At 41.1% G+C, this 14,934-nt stretch overlaps 1 pseudogene; it reads right to left on the bottom strand.

Annotated features, from left to right (window-relative positions):
• Nucleotides 1-1,047: 1,047 nt before the first annotated feature.
• LOC102914132 (cullin-1 pseudogene) lies at nucleotides 1,048-2,634 on the bottom strand (annotated as a pseudogene).
• Between the last annotated feature and the right edge of the window lie 12,300 nt (nucleotides 2,635-14,934).

A 14,934-nucleotide genomic window follows, 5' to 3' on the forward strand; every position in this document is an offset into this window, starting at 1 on the left:
TTTTTATACAACCCAGGACCACTGTGCCCAGGGTGGCACCACTCACAGTGAGCTGGACCCTCCCACATTAACCCTTAATTAAGAAAATACTGCCACAAACATACCCACAGGTCAATTTGACGGAGGCATTTCTCTAATGAGATTATCTCCCCAAATAACTCTTAACTCGTGTCAAGTGTTAAAAATGAAACAAAACAAACCACTAACCAGAACATCTTCTTTCTCTCCACCACAAACCTGAAGGTTACCTTCCCCTTACATCGCTGACTATTTCTTCTCTGTCTAGGATTTCCTTTCTTAGGAGTCCTAAAATCTTCAGGGCTCATTCTGTGGACTCTGACCTCATGTATGGGATTTTATTGTGCTTCTTGGAGGCTCAAGTTCTTCTTAACCACTGCTACCTGCTCCATACCTTGCTGTCATCAGAGCTTATTCCTTGCATCATCTAATGAAAGCTGTGCATTGACACATTCCAGTGAGTGCCCCATATGCCTTGTGGTGCTTTGAATGAGAATGGCCCTCATAGGCTCATATATTTGAATGCTTGGTCCCCAGTTAGTGGAACTGTTTGGAAAGGATTAGGAGGTGTGGCTTTGTTGGAGGAGGTGAGTTTTGTCACTGAGTGTGAGCTTTGCTTTTTAAAAAGCCCATGCCACTCCCAATTAGCTTCATTCCCCCTGCTCCCCTGCCTGCCTCTTACTTACTTGTGGGTCAGATGTAAGCTTTCAGATACTGCTCCTGTGCTACATTTCACTTGTGTGCTCAGTGCCCATATAGATAAGAAGAGGGAATCAGAACCCCGGTACTGGAATTACAGATGGTTGTGAGCTGCCATGTGGGTGCTGTGAACTTAACCAAGGTCCTCTGGAAGAGCAGCCAGTGCTCTTAATCACTGATCCAGCTCTACAGTACCACATTATATAAAGATCAAGTTAAACATACTTGTTTCCTCAACCACATCATTTCTTTTTTTTTTTTTTTCACAATCATTAAATCTTTTATTTACATATAGAAATTGGTAAAACTTAAAACAAAACCAAATGCAACTTGTACAGAAATCCTTTAATTTTCTTTATTTCACACATTAAAAAAATGAAACACACTATACAAATGGTTTTCATAGCAGATTACACATGGGTCCATTCAGACTCCTCTCAAGTGCTGCCTCAGCAGACAGCGTTAACCAGGGGCCAATGTATTGATTTAAGTGCAGTAGCATGCAGCCTCAGCATGGAAGGTTCGGGTCCCCTCTGTCCATAAGTTAGGGTAAATGGCATTGGCGTCTGTTTACTGACTGAAATGTGTCAGTCCTGAGCAGTCCGGCTGTAGCCTGAGACCAGCTGGTGGGAACTGTGGTCTCAGCGTTAAAAAGGGAGGTCCAAATGGCGGCAGGCTGGCTGCTATGAACATGAGCTGCTTCCATTCTATTCAGTGGACTATGTTGTGGGTCACAGACCCTTTTAGAAGGGTTAGGCCAAGTAACTGTAGGTATCCTTCTCACCATCAACTCGTTCCAAATATTCTTTCTCGATGAGAATATCAATGCATTTCTTGATCACTGGGACCCGAGGTTTGAACCTGGAAGACAGCTGAGTGAGGACTTCACCAAGTAACTGCTGGTGTTTCAGGACCTTCCTCATTTTCATGATTCTCACGATGGCCGCCTGAATCAGTAGTTTGCGGTCTTCCTCTATATTTTTGTGTGTGGTCTCTTGTTCCTGCTTCTGTTCAGTTTTCATTGGTACGTTGATATTAACCCTTAATTTCTTATTTTTATAACCAAGATATAACTTGATTAGGGTGTCTGGCTTCAATTCCACCTCATCAACATTTGCATTTTCATCTTCCAGGACCAGCAACTTCGACTTCAGCAAAATCTGTAGGACTTGTGCCAAAATGTCCATCTTAATCTGAGTGCTGTCCGTCAGCTGCTGCACAGTGTAGGCGTCTTCTGTGTTGTACTGAAGCAGGATCGCCATCTGGAATGTGGAGGCCTGCAAAGTATATCTGTTTTTGAAGCAATTAGTGACTAGTTCGCCTTTGGACAGTTGATACAACCACGTCAGTTTTCTGCCACTGTGGCGGCTGGCATAGAAAGCTGTGAACCGCTGATAACTGCGCTCCAACTCTGATGGCAAGGCAAATGTGCAAGACTGCTGGAAGGGCCATGACCCGGAACTGAGGACCTGGATGCTGAAGTCCAAGTCCAGGGGTTCTGAATTCGTTAGGTGCTTTTTGAACTGTTCATTCAGATCTTTGCTTACACCAATGTCTTGAAACATTCGTTGAAGTTTGGAGGTGTACTCAAAACCACAAGCTTGCTTCAGCTTGGAGATCATGCTGGCTTCGGCGTCGTCACTTGCACTGTTCTGATGCACCAGTCTCTTGGCAAGCATCTTTGCATAGAACTTCTGAAACACATCTTTGTCCTCGATGTACTTGAAGACCACCATCACTTGATTGAGGGTGTCTTCCAGTTCGGCTTCTTCCGGGTTCTTGGAACTTTTCTTCAACAAGGAGTCACAGTACCGAGCGAGCAGCTCAGGGGATTTACTGGAGGACTGGGCCATTTTGGTAACTGCATTGTTGTTTATGAAGCGACCGCAAGCCTTATCAAGTGCAGCCACGAAGCCAGCGCCACATCATTTCTTTATGGCAAACAAATCCCAAAAAACCAAAAACCAAACAACAAACCTTCAAAATCTTTTTATTTAGCCTTCTGCAACATAGTAGATTGTTATCGTAGTCACCATACCATGGAACAGAGCCACAGAACTTTTTACTGCTAACCTATGGTGGCTTAGCACCCGTATCCCACCATTTCCCTACCCTCTACACACACAATTCTAGTCAACCTCTGTGAGATTAGCCGTAGATTTACATGTGAGGGGAATCCTATGGTAGTTGTTGCCCTGTGCCTGGCTCTTTCCACTTAACACGTTGTGTTCAGTTACTGTCTATGACAGGATTTGACTCTTCTCTTGTGGTTAAATAGTATTCCACTATGTAGGTGTACTGTGTTTTATCATTCACCAGTTGATGGATGTTTAGGTTGTTTCATGTCTTGGCTACCATGGATGTATAGGTTTATGTGTAGAGTCTTTGTTCTGTTCTATTGAGCTGTGTGTCTATTCTTATTCCATTATCAAAGCATTTTCGTTGGTATAGCTTTTATAGTCTGTTTGAAAGTGAGATAAGCAGGTCACTAAAACAAAACTTGGGTTTGATGGAAAGGTTGGAGGTAGCTCCAAAGTATGATGTTGGATCCAAGAATCTGGAACTGAGAACATGAATGCATGCTATTGGGGAAAATCACATCAACACATTTCTTTGGTCCATGTGTTTTATAGTTCACGGTTCGGATTCTAAGAAGAGAACGTGTGATTGGTCTTGCTCACTGAACGCAAGTGCTTCTGGGCTATATTGTGGGCTATATCAGATTTATGACTGACATTGTGTGGAGACTACTTTCAACCAGTTCTGCATATTCAGGGGGAAAGAATGCTGAGCAGGGGGCAGCAGTGGATTTCTGCTTGATTCCTGCCTCAGTTGGTTCAGATTGCTACAACAAAGTGTGGGAGACTGGAGGGTTGAGAAGCAACTGGAATTTGGCTGAAATGTGTTGTTCTATACATAAGTCTACAATTACATCTTGTAGACTTAGTCTTTTATTTCTCATAGGCCCAAAATGTGGAATGAAACTGTGGAAAAGCATTGTCAGGGTCATATCAATCTTCAAAGCTACAGACAAGGTTTTTTCCCAATCAGAGCATGAAAATGTCAAAAAGGAAATCACCCGAGCTTGGGAACACCCAAAGAAATTGTTACAAACACTGAAAAGGTTATAAAAAGCACAGAGGCATGCAATTTTAAATCAAGCAAGGAAGTTAAATGAGTGATAAATATGGAAAGTAGAATCTAGTCATTAGAATTCCAAGTTAATACAGGCCCAGCGGAGGCCCACAGAGGTAGATGGGCCTGGCGGCGGTGGCCGACAGGGACATTCAGGCTGCAGAGACATACAGGCCCAGCGGTGGCCCACCGAGGTAGACAGACCCAGCGGCAGCTGACAGGGACATACAGGCCCGGCAGCGGACTGCAGAGGTAGACAGGCCCAGCGACGGAGACAAGCAGACGCAGCGTGGAACAGGGACGCCTCTAACCCCAACACGCGGGGAAGAAGCTATTTCCATGGGACAGAACCAGAACGAATCTGAACACTCTGTCTGAGGACAATCCAGGGCCCAGCTGCTGATCCTGCGAAACCCAACAACTTGGAGGTGTTGGTGAGACTACCCCACCCAGCTGAAACCCATCTGGGAGAGGATTCAGATGCCTACAGTTGGAAGTCTGAAGAAACAAGATCAGCTGAGGAGTTGACGAATGAACAAAAGGTGACCTGGGAACACAGAAGAAGGCACTGCCCAGCCACCAAACCAGATCACCAGAATCATAAGTATATACTTCGCCGACTGAGATCAGCTGCCCCTAAAGAAATAGCCCAATAGCACCAATTTAACCAAGAACTCCTACTAAACCAAGACTAAAAATTAGAACAAGAGAGGCACTCTCAGACACAGACACCACCTGCACCACACAGAGGAAGAGATGAGTAGACGCCAGTGCAAAAATAAAGGCAACAACATAAAGACCTATATGGCAACATCAGAACTTAGTGATTCTACACCTGCAAGACTTGAATATACCAAGACAGAAGAAACAGAAGAAATCAACCCTAAAAATGACTTTAAGAAGATGATAGAGGCCCTTAAAGAAGAAATAAAACATTCCCTCAAAGAGGAAATAAAAACTTCCCTTAAAGAGGAAATGAAAAACTCCATTAAAGAGGAAATAAAAAACTCCCTTAAAGAAATGGAAGAAAAAACGAACAAAAAATGGGAAGAAATCAAAGAAAGCCAGGAAAAAGCAATTGAACAGATGAAAGAAACATTCCAAGATCTGAAAAATGAATTTGAGACAATAAAGAAAACACATGCTGAGGGATTGCTGGAAATAGAAATCCTGACTAAACAAACAGGAACTACAGAAACAAGCATAACCAACCGATTGCAAGAGATGGAACAGAGAATCTCTGACACTGAAGACACAATAGAGAAAATGGATTCATCAGTCAAAGAAAACACTAAAGACAAAAAAGTTGTAACACAAAACGTCCAGGAAATTTGGGACACCATGAAAAGACCAAACCTAAGAATAATAGGGATAGAAGAAGGAGAAGAATACCAACTCAAAGGAACAGAAAATATATTCAACAAAATCATAGAAGAAAACTTTCCTAACCTAAAGAAAGAAATACCTATGAAGATACACATAATAATCAAAACACTAAACACACAGAACAAAGAAAAAATATTAAGAGCTGCAAAGGAAAAAGACCAAGTAACATATAAAGGCAAACCCATCAGAATAACACCAGACTACTCAATAGAGACTATGAAAGCTAGAAGATCATGGACAAATCTCATGCAGACACTAAGAGACCACGGATGCCAACCCAGACTATTATACCCAACAAAACTCTCAATCACCATAGGCAGAGTAAACAAAATATTGCAGGATAAAACCAGATTTAATCAATACCTGTCCACAAACCCAGCCCTACAGAAAGCACTAGAAGGGAAAATCCAACCCAAAGAAGCTAAACACATCCATGAAAAATCAAGCAATAGATAATCCCACACCAACATACACCACAGAAGGACAACACAACACAACCACAAAAAATAACAGGAATTAACAATCACTGGTCATTAATATCCATCAATATCAATGGTCTCAACTCACTTATAAAAAGACACAGGCTAACAGAATGGATAAGAAAACAGGACCCATCCATCTGCTCCATACAAGAAACACACCTTAACTTCAAAGACAGACACTACCTCCAAGTAAAGGGCCGGGAAAAGGCTTTCCAAGCAAATGGACCTAAGAAACAAGGTGGTGTAGCTATCCTAATATCTAATAAAGTAGACTTCAAACTAAAATCAATCAAAGGAGACCAGGATGGACATTACATATTTATCACAGGAAAAATCCACCAAAATGAAATCTCGATTCTGAACATTTATGCCCCAAATACAGAGGCACCAACATTAATAAAAAATATTACTAAACCTTAAAATGCACATCAAATCCCACACATTAGTAGTAGGAGATTTCAACACACCACTCTCACCAAAAGACAGACCTATCAGACTGAAACTTAACAAAGAAATAAAGGACCTAACAGATGTTATGACTCAAATGGGCTTAATAGATATCTACAGAATATTCCATCCTAACACAAAAGAATATACCTTCTTCTCAGCACCCCCATGGAACCTTCTCAAAAACTGACCACATGCTTGGTCACAAAACAAATCTCAACAGATACAAAAAAATTGGAATAACCTCCTGTATCTTATCAGACCACCATGCCTTAAAGTTAGACCTCAACAACAACAAAAATTATAGAAAACCCACAAACTCATGGAAACTGAATAATGCCCACCTGAAACATCAATGGGTCAAGGAAGAAATAAAGAAAGAAATTAAAGATTTCCTAGACTTCAATGAAAATGAAAGTACAACATACCCAAACTTATGGGACACTATGAAAGCAGTGCTAAGAGGAAAATTCATAGCTCTAAATGCACACATAAAGAAGATGGAGCAGGCCAGGCGTTGGTGGCGCACACCTTTAATCCCAGTACTCGGGAGGCAGAGGCAGGCAGATCTCTGTGAGTTCGAGGCCAGCCTGGTCTCCAAAGCGAGTTCCAGGAAAGGCGCAAAGCTACACAGAGAAACCCTGTCTCAAAAAACCAAAAAAAAAAAAAAAAAAAAAGAAGATGGAGCAATCCCATACCAATGAATTAACAGCACAACTGAAAGCTCTAGAACAAAAAGAAACAAACTCACCCAGGAGAAATAGATGCCAGGAAATAATCAAATTGAGGGCTGAAATCAACGAAATAGAAAACAAGAGAACAATACAAAAAATCAATGAAACAAAGAGTTGGCTCTTTGAAAAAATCAACAAGATAGACAAACCCCTAGCCAAATTAACCAAAAGGCAAAGAGAGAGCACCCAAATTCACAAAATCAGAAATGAAAAGGGAGACATAACAACAGACAATGAGGAAATCCAGAGAATTATCAGATCATACTTCAAAAACCTGTACTCCACAAAAATGGAAAACCAGGAAGAAATGGACAATTTTCTGGATAAATACCAAATACCAAAATTAAATCAAGACCAGATAAACCATTTAAATAGACCAATAACCCCTAAAGAAATAGAAACAGTCATTAAAAGTCTCCCAACCAAAAAAAAAAAAAAAAAAAAAAAAAAAAAAAAAAGCCCAGGACCAGATGGTTTCAGTGCAGAATTCTACCAGACTTTCAAAGAAGAACTAATACCAATACTCTTCAAAGTGTTCCACACAATAGAAACAGAAGGAACACTACCAAATTCTTTTTATGAGGCTACAATTACCCTGATACCCAAACCACTCAAAGATGCAACAAAGAAAGAGAACTACAGACCAATCTCCCTCATGAACATTGATGCAAAAATACTCAACAAAATATTGGCAAACCGAATCCAAGAATACATCAAAACAATCATCCATCACGACCAAGTAGGATTCATCCCAGGGATGCAAGGATGGTTCAACATACGAAAATCAGTCAATGTAATACACCATATAAACAAACTGAAAGAAAAAAACCACATGATCATCTCCTTAGATGCTGAAAAAGCCTTTGACAAAATCCAACACCCTTTCATGATAAAAGTCTTAGAAAGATCAGGAATACAAGGAACATTTCTAAACATAATAAAAGCAATTTATAGCAAGCCAACAGCAAACATCAAATCAAATGGAGAGAAACTCAAAGCGATACCACTAAATTCAGGAACAAGACAAGGCTGTCCACTGTCCCCATATTTATTCAATATAGTACTAGAAGTTCTAGCTAGAGCAATAAGACAACAAAAGGAGATCAAAGGGATACAAATTGGCAAGGAAGAAGTCAAACTTTCACTATTTGCAGATGATATGATAGTATACATAAGTGACCCCAAAAACTCTACTAGGGAACTCCTACAGCTGATAAACTCCTTCAGTAAAGTGGCAGGATACAAGATCAACTAAAAAAAAAATCAGTATCCCTCCTATACACAAATGATAAAAGGGCTGAGAAAGAAGTCAGAGAAACATCACCCTTTACAATAGCCACAAATAATATAAAATACCTTGGGATAACACTAACTAAATGAGTGAAGGACCTTTAAATAAGAACTTTAAGCCGGGCGGTGGTGGCGCACGCCTTTAATCCCAGCACTCAGGAGGCAGAGGCAGGCGGATCTCTGTGAGTTCTAGGCCAGCCTGGACTACCAAGTGAGTCCCAGGAAAGGCGCAAAGCTACACAGAGAAACCCTGTCTTGAAAAACCAAAAAAAAAAAAAAAAAAAAAAAAAAAAAAAAAAAAAAAAAGAACTTTAAATCTCTAAAGAAAGAAATTGAAGAAGATATCAGAAAATGGAAGGATCTACCATGCTCATGGATAGGTAGGATTAACATAGTAAAAATGGCAATCTTACCAAAAGCAATCTACAGATTCAATGTAATCCCCATCAAAATCCCAACACAATTCTTCACAGACTTGGAAAGAAAAATACTCAACTTTATATGGAAAAACAAAAGACCCAGGATAGCTAAAAGAATCCTATACGATAAAGCAACCCTTGGAGGCATCACCATCCCTGACCTCAAACTCTACTATAGAGCTATAGTAATAAAAACAGCTTGGTACTGGTATAAAAACCGACATACGGACCAATGGAATTGAATTGAAGACCCTGACATTAATCCATGCACATATGAACACCTGGTTTTTGACAAAGGAGCCAAAACTATACAATGGAAAAAAGAAAGTATCTTCAACAAATGGTGCTGGCATAACTGGATGTCAATATGTAAAAGATTACAAATAGATCCATATCTGTCACCATGCACAAAACTCAAGTCCAAGTGGATCAAAGACCTAAACATAAATCCAGTTGCACTAAACTTAATAGAAAAGAAAGTAGGAAGCACTCTTGAACGCATTGGCACCAGAGACCATTTCCTAAATAAAACACCAACAGCACAGACCCTGAGCACAACAATTAATAAATGGGACCTCTCGAAACTGAGAAGCTTTTGCAGGGCAAAAGACACAGTCAATAAGACAAAAAGACAGCCAACAGAGTGGGAAAAGATCTTCACCAACCCCACATCTGACAGAGGATTGATCTCCACAATATATAAAGAACTCAAGAAACTAGACATCAAAGTACTGAACAGTCCAATTAAAAAAATGGGCTAAAGAGCTAAACAGAGAATTCACAAAACAAGAACTACAAATGGCTGAAAGACATTTAAAGAAATGCTCAACATCCTTAATCATCAGAGAAATGCAAATCAAAACGGACTCTGAGACCTTACACCTGTCAGAATGGCTACGATCAAAAACACCAATGACAGCCAATGTTGGAGAGGATGTGGAGCAAAGGGAACACTCCTCCACTGTTGATGGGAACGTAAAGTTGTACAACCACTGTGGAAATCAGTATGGCGGTTTCTCAGAAAATTAGGAATCGAACTACCTCAAGACCCAGCCATCCTACTCTTGGGCATATACCCAAGGAATGCTGATTAATACCATAAAGATACATGCTCAGCTATGTTCATAGCAGCACTATTTGTAATAGCCAGAACCTGGAAACAACCTAGATGCCCATCAACGGAAGAATGGATGGAAAAAATGTGGTACATATACACAATGGAGTACTACTCAGCAGAGAAAAACAATGAAAGCATGAAATTTGCAGGCAAATGGATGGAACTAGAAAAAATCATCCTGAGTGAGATAACCCAAACCCAGAAAGACAGTCATGGTATGTACTCACTCATAAGTGGATTCTAGATATAAAATAAAGAACAATCAGACCACAACCCATAGAACCATAGAGGCTATATATATAGCATGGAGGTCCCTAGGACGACTGTGGCTTATAATAAATTTCAGTTTTACTCAATTATTGAAAAAAATAGCCAAATGAATGGAAACACATGAACTATGAACCAAAGGCTGAGGGGCCCCCAGCTGGATCAGGCCCTCTGAATAGGTGAGACAGTTGATTGGCTTGATCAGTTTGGGAGGCAACTGGGCAGTGGGACCAAGTCTTGTGCTCATTGCATGAGTTGGCTGTTTGAAACCTGGAGCTTATGCAGGGACACTTGGCTCAGTCTGGGAGGAAGGGACTGGACCTTCCTAGACTGAGTCTACCAGGTTGATCGCAGTCCTCGGGGGAGAATTTGCCCTGGAGGAGGTGGGAATGGGGGCTAGGCTGGGGGTAAGGGGAGGGGGTGGGAGGGGGGAGAATAGGGGAACCCATGGCTGATATGTAGAACTGAATGGTATTGTAAAATAATAAAAAAAAGAATTCCAAGTTAGTCACGTGCTCATTTATTTATTTTTACACACTTATCAGGAGCTCTCTTCATGCCGTGTGCTATGCTGGGTCCTGGTGATACATATAGCTCTTACTTCTATAACACCTCTCTCCCGTTTTAAACATATATTTCTGCTTCTTCTAAATTTGTGTATTTTTATTTTACAGTAAGTGGAGGATATGTTTTCAAGTAAGTGGACATGGGTCTGTGTATCATCAGCCTTTTGCTGCTATAATAAAATAATTGACTTAACCTAAAATAAGGGAAGATTGATTTTGGCTCACAGACATAGAGGTTTCATGTGGTCCATGGGTGCGGGTCTGACAGTCTCTGAACCTTCCAAAATTATACAGTTCCATCATATGCATTCATTCACTGTTTCAATCAGAGCTCTCATGATCTAATTATGTCTCAGTGATTGGATTCACTATCTGGGGTCTAAGCCTCAAAACTATGAGCCCTTTGTGGGGGGAATACTTCACATCTAGATCATAATATTCTGCTACCCTCACAGGATCATGCTTTCAAGGAATTGCAATGGCATTCATGGAATTAATTAAAAGAATTCATGCTTCTTTTTAATTACGCAGGCTGACTGTTAAATGTTCCGTGTTGTGCAGAAGGCAGAGTAGGAAGCCTTTGCAGCTATTTGCAGCACTGTCTACAAGTGAGTCTGGACAGGTGTAACCCTCCGCTCTTCACCCCTGGCTCCTGCCAGGGCAGGAGGAAGCCTGAAGACTGGTGGATTGAATCGCTAAAGCCTTTTCTGCCATGGCCACTGTTGCCATCTCCAGTACAGAACAATGTGGCTGCAGATCCTTCCAGATCTTCCCCATCTCCCCTTCCACCCAAATCCACACCCTTTCTTTCTCTCTTTCATTAAAAAACAAACAGGTATCTAAAGAAAAAGAAAAAGAGAGAAAATTAAAAAGATGATAAAAGGGGTTGGAGAGATGGCTCAGAGGTTAAGAGCACTGGCTGTTCTTCCAGAGGTCATGAGTTCAATTCCCAGCAACCACATGGTGGCTCACAACCATCTAAAATGAGATCTGGTGCCCTCTTCTGGCATGTAGGCACACATGGTGGCAGAAAAACTATGCATTTATAAATTAATAAATCTTTTACAAAAAAAGTTGATAAAATAAAAACAAACACGAATGAGACAAAAACAAACAGAAAAAGGAACCAAAGGGGGGGAAAACTCTACAAGACAGACATATAAATGCAGAGACACAGAAACCCCATATAGACACAAAGCTGGAAATCATAATAGGTAGGCAAAAGACCCATAAGGTTAAAAAATTGCCCAAAAAATTATGAGATTCCCCACCCCCAAAAAAATACTAGTGAATTTATTTTGTGTTGGCCATCTACTGCTGGGCCTGGGGCCTGCCCTCAAGTGTGGTTTGTGTACTCAATGAGACTCCATTGGAGAAAACTAATTTTCCTCTGTGGGCAGTTATTAGTTGGAGATAGCTTCTAGGTTAGGGATAGAGGCTCGTGTCCATTTCTCCTTCCAGCCCTGGGACACCATCTGGCTTAGACCTGTGCAGGCCCTGTGCATGCTGCCTCCGAGTTCATATTGCATCAGTCCTGTTGTGTCTAGAGGGCCTTGTTCCCGTGATGCCCTCCATCCCCATGGCTCTTATCTTTCTGTCTCCTCTTCTGCATTGTTCCTGAGACCTGAGGAGAGGAATTTGATGGACACACCCCATTTAGAACCCACTGTTCCAAGGTATCTATCTCACTCTGTGCATTTTGTCCAGTTGTGAGTCTCTGTATTTGGAGGATCTAACTTTAAAAAAAAATTAAATGTCCATTGAACAAGAGAAAATGTAATCTTCCTAGACTTGTAATCAGATGATTTTAATAGCTCTTCTGGTTAATTGGATGATTCTAGATTGCCTTTGGTATACGAAAGGCCCAAGGCTCAATAAAGCAGACAACAATTTGAGTTCTCAGATAATTTCATTTCTGGGAAGTAGCCCTAGATGCTTCCATGGTTACATTCAAAGCAAACACAAGCACCTATTTAGCCAACACTCTGGTTTAATTACAGATTCTTCTTGATTATGACTTAAATTTTGACTTACATAAGACTATTTGAATTCCAGCTGGGTATACTTGGAAGCTATTATTTTAGGAAAATTTTCAGCTTATCAGACATTTTACCAATTAAGCAAGGCTTCCACATTGAGTAAGTTCCAAGGGTGTTTTCACACACCAGTGATGGTAAATGAAGTTCATCTCACATCTGTCTGTTGCTTGTCTATCTGAACCAGGGTCTTGCTATGTATCTACGGTGGCCTGGAACTTGAGACCATTCTGCCTCAAATCCTCTTCCCCAAGTGCTGGGATTTCAGGTGGACCCCATCACATCTAGCTCACTTGTCAACTTTAGCTGATTGGCTTGCCTGGCATGGCACATTGAGATGGAGCCTGAGGCAGAGCCTGAACTCTGTGGGAGGTTTACAAGCATGGCCAATCATTAATGTCTTTGGTTGACAGAGACAGGCAGGGGCCACACACTCTTCACAGTTTCCACCCTTGATTCCTAAACTACAAGGGAAGATGGGAAGTGCCTCTTTTGTGGGCAGAGACCAAAATGCTGCCAAGGCTTCCCAACCAGGGGCAGTCTGTAGACACACTAACTCCATCCTGAAGATAAACCTTTGTTAATGTGCCTGGAAAATGGCTTAAATAAAATCTTCGAGGATTCTAGTTCCTTGCAAAAAGGATAAGTGTTCTGAAGTCTATGCAGTCACTGTTAAGTGTGCTGAACCTGGAAGGAAGGTGAATAAGCCTGACAGAGTAGCTGTGGCTATAGCTCAGTGGGAGAGAACTTACCTCGAATGTTCAAGGTTGCAGGTTCAATCCTCAGAATAAAAGGGAAGAAAGCCTGGTGGGGTAAAACAGCCCAGGAGCTGGTACTAAAAAAATACCAGCTGTTAAGCAATCAGTTATCAATAGTACCCATTTCCCTAGGACTTTCCCTCATATCTAAAATACAGATACCAATACCAACTTGTTTGTTGATAACAAATATTTATAACAAACAGCACCTCAATGATAGACATTTTTCTACAGAAATGTGAATTATTGAGTTTCTTTGAACATTTTCTTTTAAACTACTTTCTTTATGCTTCAAATATGCTTTTGGTAGCTTCAATTCTGAAAGGCAGTGTCAGCTATGACCGACTTTATGATTACTTCAGTAAAGTGACATATTCTCCCTGCAATATTAGCAGGCTTCCCCCCCCCCCCACAGGGTTTCTCTGTGTAGTTTTTTGGTGCCTGTCCTAGATCTCGCTCTGTAGACCAGGCTGGCCTCGAACTCACAGATATCTGCCTGCCTCTGCCTCCCGAATGCTGGGATTAAAGGTGTGTGCCACCACCGCCTGGCTTAGCAGGCATTTTTATTTGGCACCCCCCCCCCCCCATGGGAGTAGTTAGGAAATAAACTCATTTTTACCCTTCAGACCTGGTGGAAGCTTTCCATTGGTGCTTGCATTGTCAAGTTCAAGTTCTCCATCACTACTCTTCAGCTGCCATAGTACAAGACACATAATGAAATTATATCAGAACTGATATCTCATACAGAAAATAGTCCCTGGGTTCACTTCATGGTTCACATGTTCTCAGCATGCTTTACATGTGACTCCTGTAATTTTGTGTTGATCTTAGAAAAAAAACCTCTTTGGTTGGAAGGTGTTTGCTGTTATTTTAAATTGTGTGTGTGTGTGTGTGTGTGTGTGTGTGTGTGTGTGTGTGTGTGTATTTGTGCAGGTGGGCTCAGTGCCTATAGAGGCCAGAAGAGGGCATCAGATCCCCTGGGCCTGGAGTTAAAGCTAGTTGAGCAGCTCAGTATGTGTGCTGGGAATTGAATTTAGGTATGGAAGAGTAGCATTTCTTCAGTCATTTCTTCAGTCCCCTTTTGACTGAAAGCTTTAAGATTATATTTATATATTTATTTGATATGTAAATATTGGGGAGGGGCATGGCCCACATGCGGAAGTCAGAAGACAGCGTGCAGGAGGAGTCAGTTCTTGCCTTCCACCATGTGGGATCCAGAGATGGAACTCAGGTTATCATGTTTGGTGGCAAGAACTTTTACTGCCGACCTGTTTTGCTGGCTTTCTTTAAAAAACCCTCTGGAGATATAGGCAATTGTGAGCTGCTGTGTGGCTGTGGGGACTGAACCTGGGTCCTCCACAGTGCTCTTAATCACTGAGCCATCTCTCCAGCCCCAGATGTTTCTTTTAAAATCCAATTTCTGAAATGAAAATAAAACCAGTTTGTGCTTAGAATTATCTCTAGAGGAAACTTAGCAAGGAGAACCAGGCCAACACCGATGATCAAACAGAACTGCTTTCTTTCTTTCTTTCTTTCTTTCTTTCTTTCTTTCTTTCTTTCTTTCTTTCTTTCTTTCTTTC

This window comes from Peromyscus maniculatus, chromosome 9 (genome assembly GCF_049852395.1).
Source record: "Peromyscus maniculatus bairdii isolate BWxNUB_F1_BW_parent chromosome 9, HU_Pman_BW_mat_3.1, whole genome shotgun sequence".
Taxonomy (NCBI): domain Eukaryota; kingdom Metazoa; phylum Chordata; class Mammalia; order Rodentia; family Cricetidae; genus Peromyscus; species Peromyscus maniculatus.